Consider the following 9,217-nt stretch of genomic DNA (forward strand, 5'->3'; position numbering starts at 1 on the left):
AGTTTTATGAAATGACCGATTTGTCCTCATTAAAATTATGGGGATATTACGATCTCTCCACCTTATGAAATTCGGTCCCCGAATTTAACTTGAGTACGTACATGTAGACTGAATAAATAAGGATACTTGACTCGCATAGAATCTTCCATTATGTAGTATCTTAAACTGTATGATTTCTCCATAAGGCTTTCACGAACATATTTTCTTTAGACCGCAGCTTTCTTACCTATCTATCAACAATAGCCACCGACTCCTCCTCGTAAGACTTCTTCTTACCAAGCTTGTAGTGGCTGCTTTAAGAACTTGAGATGAGTCTGATATACATTTTCTTAGCATAGAGACATGAAACACTGGATGAATAAAAGATAACTAAGGAGGAAGTTCCAAACGATATATCACAGCTCCCACTCGATCAAGTGTCTTTTAAGGTCCTATAAACTCGGGATTAACTTCCCTCTTTTTCCAAATCGCATCATGCCTTTCGTAGGGAGATACTTAGAAACACTTTGTTACCAATTGCAAATACCAAATCTTTTCTCCTTTTATCTGCATAAGACTTCTGTCTACTTTGAGTTGTGAGAAACTTGTGCCTGATCAACTGGACCTTATCAATCGCTTCTTATACTGAGTCGGGTCCCAAAATGTTAGTCTCGCCAGCTTCAAACCGTTCGAAAGAGAACGACACTCTCCTACCATACCAGTGCTTTGTATGGTTTCCATCTGTAATGGTGGACTCAAAAACCTATTATTATAGGCAAATTCAACTAAAGATAGACGAGCGTCCCAACTACCTCCAAATTCAAGAATATATGCTCTCAACATATCCTCCAAACTCTGTATAGTACATTCAGATTGCCCGTCTGTCTATGGATGAAATGCAGTACCAAGATCGACTCGTGTACATAATGCTTCTTGAAAAGATATTCAAGGTGTGCGGTAAATTTTTATTCTCTATAAGGAATGGTGAATAATAGAACCTATGGACTCAGACAATTTTCCATTTATGTATTTATGCACATTTCAACTCATTGTAAGAAGTTTTGACTAGCAAGAAGTGTGCCTACTATATAAGTCAATTTGCAATTTCCCAGATATAATCATAACCTCTAATTATTTGAGGTGTCTGTCATAAAATTCACTAAATTCTATTTCATTTTCACTTTGTAACTCGAGTTGTTGTAGTGGTCCTGCAAGCCGCAAATTCTTGCCTTGATATGCTAGCAAGTCAAATAGTTAGAAACAAGGAAGAAAAAAAACCTTTCCCCTTTCATTTCTGCCAAATACAATTTTCTTCTAGTTATAGTACATCTTATTGGACCCTAAATGTACAATGCATCTAGAGTTGTGAGCTCCTCAAGAATAACTTGTCTTAATCCATCTATATTTGGTACACATAACCTGCTACTTAGTCGAAGAATACCAGCACTAACAATAGTCATATTCTTGCTTTTATTAGCTAAGGTCTCATCTCGATATTTACATAATCGCTCATCTTTATATTGAGTGAACTTTATGTGCTCCACTAGTGGAGACTTGGCTTTATTACAAGCCAACAATGTCTCTTAATTGTCCATACTAAACTTGATACAAGTATCATTTAGTCTCTACATATTTTAGGCCAAAAGTCTTTTTGACAAAACTATATATGCCAAATTGCTCGTAGATTTTTCTGCTTAATGCATCAGCCACCATATTGGTCTTTCCATAACGATACCAAATAAAACAATCATAGTTATTGGGTAGTTTCATCTACATAAACTGTCAAAGATTTAGATGCCTGCGCTGAAAAATATTCTTTAAGCTCTTGTGGTCAGTATAAATCTCACAATTTTTTTGCAGTATAAGTAATGCCTCAAAACCTTCAAAGCCAAAACCACTGCAACTAACTCTAAATCATGAGTAAGATAGTGTAGGTCATGCTTGAATTGTCTCGAAGCGTAAGATATAACACGATTATGTGCATAAGAACACATCCTAATTCATCCTTAAAGCATCAAAAATATCGCGAGTCCTCCAAAACCTGTTGGTAAGGTTAATACTAGGGTAGTTGTTAAACATGTTTTGGGTTCCTAAAGCTCTGCTCACATTCCTTTGCCCATTGGAGCTTTGCATTTTTTTTTTGTGTGTGTGTTAAATAGGTTAGTGACGCCGCTATTTTGGAAATATCCTATACCAAATTTCAGTAGTAGTCTGCCAAGCCAAGTAGCTGCAGATATCTATAGCAATAGTTGATCTTTGCCATTTCTGAATTGTTTTCATATTCTTCGGATGTGCCATAATTATATCCTTAGTTACAATAAGCTCGATCTGAGTCTATCCAAAATTCACGCTTTAAGAACTTCGCCAAAAGCTAATTTTTTTCTGGCAACGTCTATAACATATATATATTTTTTTATGTTGGTACCTGTGTTCTTCTTAGCTACGAGAATATACCAAAATATCTTAAATAAAACTACAATACCTTTTTTTTCTAGAAACAACTTGAATACCATATTCATTATATCTTATAAAAGCGGCTAGAGAGTTTGCCAACCCAAAATGCATTATAAGTAACTCATAATATCTTTACTGAGTTCTAGAGATTGTTATCGAAATATATTCTTTTATTATTTTAAGCTGATAATAACTAGACTGGAGATCAACCTTTTAAAAGTGGGAGGCTCCTTGTAATTGATCAACAAGTTATCTATACAAGACAATGGATATTTCTTGCGTATTGTTATCTTATTTAATTATCTGTAGTTGGCGCACATTTTTAAAGACTTATCCCATTTTTGTTTCCAATAAATATTGGTGTACCCCATGTTGCAACACTCGGTATGATAAAACATGTATCCAGTAAGTCTCTCAATTATTCAATTAGCTCTCTCAATTCTGTTGGTGCCATATGATATAGTTTGCGTGTCAGGTGTCAGCTCAATACCGAAGTCTACTTATTGGAGGTAGTCCTAGTAAATCCTAAGGAATACATTAGAGAATCTCTCATTATGATACTCTTTTTTTTTCTCAAACCAAGTGTTTCTTCTCTTGTGCCCCTTACCATATCTATGAGACCCAAACAACCTTCCTTCTATAACCGTTAAGTCCTCAAAATATATAATTTGCTCATCTCTAAAACCTATAATCCCCTTTTTGGACAACACTAGCCTTTAAAGTTCACCAAACCTAATACTCTTTCCATAATAATCGAGGGTAGCGTAGTAAGAAGATAATTAATTCATATCCATCTATACGTTAGAGTCAATCATATCAAGTACAACTTGGTTAGTTAGGGTTTTCTTCTCTTAACTTGAATCTTAAAAGTTTTAAATACATGTCTAACTACTATAGATTTTTTTACAGAAGTGGCAACCCGAAAGGATCACTTAATATCTCAAAATGTTCTTGATATTTAAATCTTCGACTCATATTGAAATCCATACTAAAAGATATTCTAATCTCGATCTTCTTATGTGAATTCTTGCGCACGTAGCATGTCCATATTTTCAATCTTTCTGGTAAGTGCAACTGCTACATAATAGGTTTAAAGTCTTCATATATACAGTTATTACCTTGTTTAAACAATTAACCAACCTTTCAACACACCTCTAAACTTAAGATGTTGCTTGCGTATCCAGCTGAGAAAGTTTGGTGTTATATGTAAGTATACCCATCATCTAAATCAATTTCTTAAATGATCTAGCAGGCCAGTTCACGTCACAAACTGACAAGAAGGAAGTGATTCATAAGCCCTTTAGTTAAATTATTCCTAAATCAGTTGTGTTGCTTTTGTTGGCATCCCTAAGAGTACACTAGTATTTAATGTATTCGCCATGTTCTCTAGTCTAAAAGTTGCCTGTTCCATAGACCTCCTCATGAAATATTCTATAGCTCATAACGTAGTAAGTATTTTACTAAAACCTTTAAGGATCCTTTCAACTATCAGAAATAGTAAACTTAGTAGTTTCAACTTTAGGAACTTTATTAGGAATATATTTTATTTTAGAGCCCCTATTTTGTTGCTTATTATTCTTATGTTTATCCACTATAACCATAAAGATTTCAATTTTTTTTTCTTTTTCATGGAGGTAAGTACCTTTTAGTAATAGCACACCTCGATCGCTATAGTGGTAGACTTGTAGTGGTAGACTAGTATAAATTTCCGAAATGGACTATGTTATGCATCTTACCGGGAAGCACCTCGTATGGCTCAATGAACCTTTCACTGGTCTTGTATAGTACCTATGTAGCATTTTTTTATATGGTAATTGGTTCGAGCCATACACGAATAGGATAAGTAATGATAGATTCAGTTATTTGACCCTAATCGCCACACACGTACGGAGCAATAAGAAAGAAAGACAAGACGCATCCTATCACGCCCTCGCAGAATCACGATTATGGGAATGGCCGGCTACATAACCATAATTGAGATTCTACTACCGACGTGTGCTCCATTAGTCACAAGAATAACCTAAGCTCTGATACCAACTTTGTCACGACCCAATTTAGGATCGTGACCGGCGCTTAGAAGCAAGTGCTCCCAAGTAAGCCTCATCGGTAATTTTACAGAAAATCAGGCAGAGTTTTCCCTGTTTTTGGACCATCCCAAAAATTTCCTATCTCAAATCAGCAACCAAACAACCTAATAACAATTCAACTGGCAATTGACAACTTACCAATTAGCCAAAATAAGTCTCCACCATTACTAATCAACACACTAACAACCAGAAATACTAATTTACCTCCAACTTTCATAATAAAGGACGATACTCAACATAAGACTATACTAACAAAAGAATACTCATGACACTAAATTATTGACTATGGAGCGACTCTAAGAGTTTAATGAAAGGACCATAACAATTGATAAAAATCTCCGCCCACGCGAACAAGTGCGAGGCTCACCAAGAATTCTCAACTTGTGTGCTCTAATTAACGAAATCCTCGCTTGCGTCAACTGCTGTCTCTGTAAAAAAAATTAGTGGGGAATGAGTCGCTAGCTCAGTGAGTAATAACGCTTAACCACAACCGTTTTTATTTGGGGACAAGTCAGAAAATATGCTTGCATAATAATCACAAAATAAAATGCCCTTTTTAAAACGGTAGTAATAATCAATCTCATCATGTGTTTCCTGTAGCAAAATCAATTTATCAATTCAGTAATAAACTCGGTAAATACTGTGTCATAGTAAATCTTTATATTTGGGAGATTTCAGAAAAGGATCATGTAATCTGTATCACTGTGTGGACCCCTTCATAAAAGGAGTCAAGTATAACTGTAGGTCCCTACTCGAGGGAAAACTGTAACTGTATGCTAGTTCTACCTTCCCACAAGCGAGGGCTATAACTGTAATTGATAATCGGTAATCTATAAATACAAGGTACACCAGGTCTAACGAACCCGCCGTTAGCTACGAGATCCTTCAAAGTCTCCTCCCATTTATACTCTTTCTTGTAAATAGTAAATACTCGTACAAAAGCATTTTCAAATAATAAAGGGCATATCATTCCTTATCAAATCTTGTAATTTTATTTCAGTAACAGTAATCATGTCTCAAGTAACGGTAAAACATATCTAGTAACAGTGAGAATACTTCAAATAACTGTAACATCACAAGTAACGGTAAAACATATCTAGTAACAGTGAAAATATCTTGATTAATTGGTAAACATCTCAAGTAAACTATTCGGTATCATATCAAGTAAAGGACTTGTCCCACATGCAATTTTCAAAGCATCGTTAATACATTTATTTTCAAAATCATATATAAACTATGCAGGTTATGAAAACACAAATTGTGGTAAGATTACTACTCACAGTACTCGTGTCGAAATACCAAGCGTGCCAACTCGGGCAGTCCATACGACTTCCTCGATCAATCTACATTATGACAAACACGAGTCAAAGTGTCAACTTCGTGATGTACCAAATTCCTCGTGGTTCCATTCGTAATAAGCTTAGTTAGGCTACCAGTGAACTTATCAAATACTTCTTTGTAATTCTTTCTTCCCAGTTCATGAAACGTTCATCAATTAATCAATTTTGTGATGATAATAAAATAATTCATGTCTAATGATATTCATTATAATTAAATACCAACATTAATCCTAGTATCACAATTTAACTCAAGTCAATGATTATGTATATAATATTACTAGTTAAAAGTAAAATTAAGAATACAATGTTACCTCTTTCTTTTATTCACTGTGTGAGTTTTGTTTCTGCGTATACCTACACTGAATCGAGGTGAAATTCCTGTTCTCGTTCCATTGTAAAACTTTCTGCCAGAGGAATCCATTCTCTCTTCAATTTTCTTGCAATGTTTTCTGCATATGATGGTAAATATTTCTTTTGCAGAGGCTTTGTGGCTCCTTCTCGGTTTTTTTTCTTGTTTCAGATTCTTTATATTTGGGGAAAAGTTTCTCTACTAACCTAGTTCATGTTATCCATACTGATGGGCTACGGCCCAATCATTGTTTTTTTTGGTTAATTAGTTTTATGAAATGACCAATATGTCCTCATTAAAATTATGGGGATATTACAATCATACGGACCAAACAAGCAACTCCGGAGCAAATGGAGCGCACCAACACCTTTCGCTGAGCTGATAACCTACTTGGAGGACTCTTGGTCTTTGTCCCCACTTATTAATTATCCACAAATCCTTAGTTACATGGTTAATCTCCCATTAAACCAATAATTAACCAATTACCTATATAATTAAGAATTATCTCAAATTACTTAGAATACTACTCCCTTTTAACACACCTTATACACCTTACTATCATGGTCATGTGGTACTTTGTATGGTATTAGTCCATAAATACCTGGTATTTTAGCTCGGGCCATATTTTATCCCAAAATGTCAAACTTCGACGAAATCCATTTTCTTCGATTTACTTACCCTCTCACCTTCACGAATTTACCCATCACTTATTTGAAATATCATAATGATTATAATCTCAAAATAATCTCATTTCCGAGCTTATATCAATTTAATTATGGTGTACTTCTACGTACGAAAACATGGGGTGTAACAAGCAATTTACATGTTTGAAACGGAGATTAACCAACAAATAACCTCTAACATAATTCAATTAGCTCATAAAGGGGGTACAAACATAAGAAGCATGATAACATGAGGCTTAGCAATCAATTCAAGGCATGGATAATACCCCGGTGCACGCACATAGGTTTAACCACACACATGTGTACCACCCATAGCACGTAGCAAAGATTAATAACTCAGGAAACTAGTGCCTCAACCAAGTTTAGGTAAGATACTTACCTCAAGCAAGCCAAATCAATACTCTAAAAATCCCTTCCCGCGCGAATCAAACTCCAAACGACTCGAATCTATCCAAAAATAACTTATTAACATCAATAAAGCCATAGGAAACAACCTCAAACAATAAAGCTTTGATCTTTAACAAATATACAAAGTCAGCCCAAAAGGGCAACCCCGGGCTCGCACTCCGGAACCCGACAAAACTTAGAAATTTCAATACTCATTCCATTATGAGTCCAATTATGTGTGTTTCATCCAAATCCAACCTCAAATCGACCCCGAAATCACCAATTTTCACTCTCCAAAAACCATAGCTAACCCCCCAAATTTCTCCTTTAAATCACATAGTCTAGGTGTAATAATTCATGGGAAAACAAGATCTAACATCAAAATCAAGTAGAGTTTACTCACCCTTCAATTTGTAGTGAAAACCCGTGTAAAATTTGCCCCTAGCCGAGCTTCACAACTCCCAAGAATGAAAAATAACCAAACCCTCGAATTACATATTTACCCAGCGATTTCCGCATTTGGGGAAAAGACACCACTTTTGCGGCTTCACTTCTGCTAAGAAAATCTCGCTTCTGCAGGTTGATTTATTCTCTCGACCATCCGCATTTGCAGCCTACCCTCTGCTTCTGCGTAAGTGCTTATGTGCACCAAACATCACAGAAGCAACACCGCTCTTGCGCAATGCCTTCCGCATATGCAGACTCCCCAACCAGCCTATCTCTGCATATGTGGCCCCAGGTCCGCTTCTACGGACTCTCACCTGTGCCCAAATCCATCGCAGGTGCGAAAATAGCAGACCAAAACTACCAAACAACATGGGAAAGATTCGAAACTCACCCGAAACAAACTCGAGGTCCCCGAGACCTGGTCCAGTCACACCAGCCAATACTAAAACATAACACGGACCTAATTGAGGCCTCACATCACATAAAATAACATCAAAATCATGAACCACAATCAACTTCCAACTTTCCAAAACCGGTGTTGAACCACGTCTTATCAACTCGGAATGACCTTAAACTTTGCACACAAGTCCCAAATGACATAACTGACTTATTCCAACTCCCAAAATAGCAATCCAAATACGATATCATCAAAGTCAACTCCCAGTCAAACCTATGAACCTTCCAAACCTTGAAGTTTCCAACTTTCACCAAATAGCGCCAAATCAACCTAGGAATTTCCAAATCCAAATACGGACATACGCCTAAGTCCAAAATAACCATACAAACCTATTGGAACCAACAAAATACCATTTCGGGGTTCTACATAAAAGTCAAACTCCGGTCAGGCCTTACAACTTAAACCTCCTACCATAGAACTAAGTGTCCCAATTCAATCCAAAATTTCTCTGAAACCAAATTAACCGGCCCCACAAGTCATATAATGACAAATACACATATGGAAAGCATCAAATAGGAGAAACAGGGCTAAAATACACAAAACGACTAGCCGAATCATTAGAGTTGTGCTATCCTACTATTTATACAACTAACTATTTTCATTTTTAATGATGGAGCACTATTCTATTAGCACTGGAGTACTTGAAAAGAGAAAATACAATACATAACATGTTGGGCCCGTGCTATTTATACAACTAACTATTTTCATTTTTAATGATGGAGCACTATTCTATTAGCACCGGAATACTTGAAAAGAGAAAATACAATACATAACATGTTGGGCCCGTGCATAGCACGGGCAATCCCATTTAGTGTTAAAATAAGGTAGAGATATTTTCATCGTTGGTCACTAATTATGAATAATTTTAATAAATAATTTTTTTGTTTGTTTTAAAAATAATAGATTTATTAATAATTATAGAAGGCTTCAAGATTGTTTACGTGCAAATTTTAATAAATAAATGTTGACCCTTAAATTAAGGAATCAATTTTTTGCATTCTCTCCCATCACTATTTCCCCCCCCCCCCCCCCCC

The sequence above is a fragment of the Nicotiana attenuata genome, unplaced genomic scaffold, assembly GCF_001879085.1.
Source record: "Nicotiana attenuata strain UT unplaced genomic scaffold, NIATTr2, whole genome shotgun sequence".
NCBI classification, from domain to species: Eukaryota; Viridiplantae; Streptophyta; class Magnoliopsida; order Solanales; family Solanaceae; genus Nicotiana; species Nicotiana attenuata.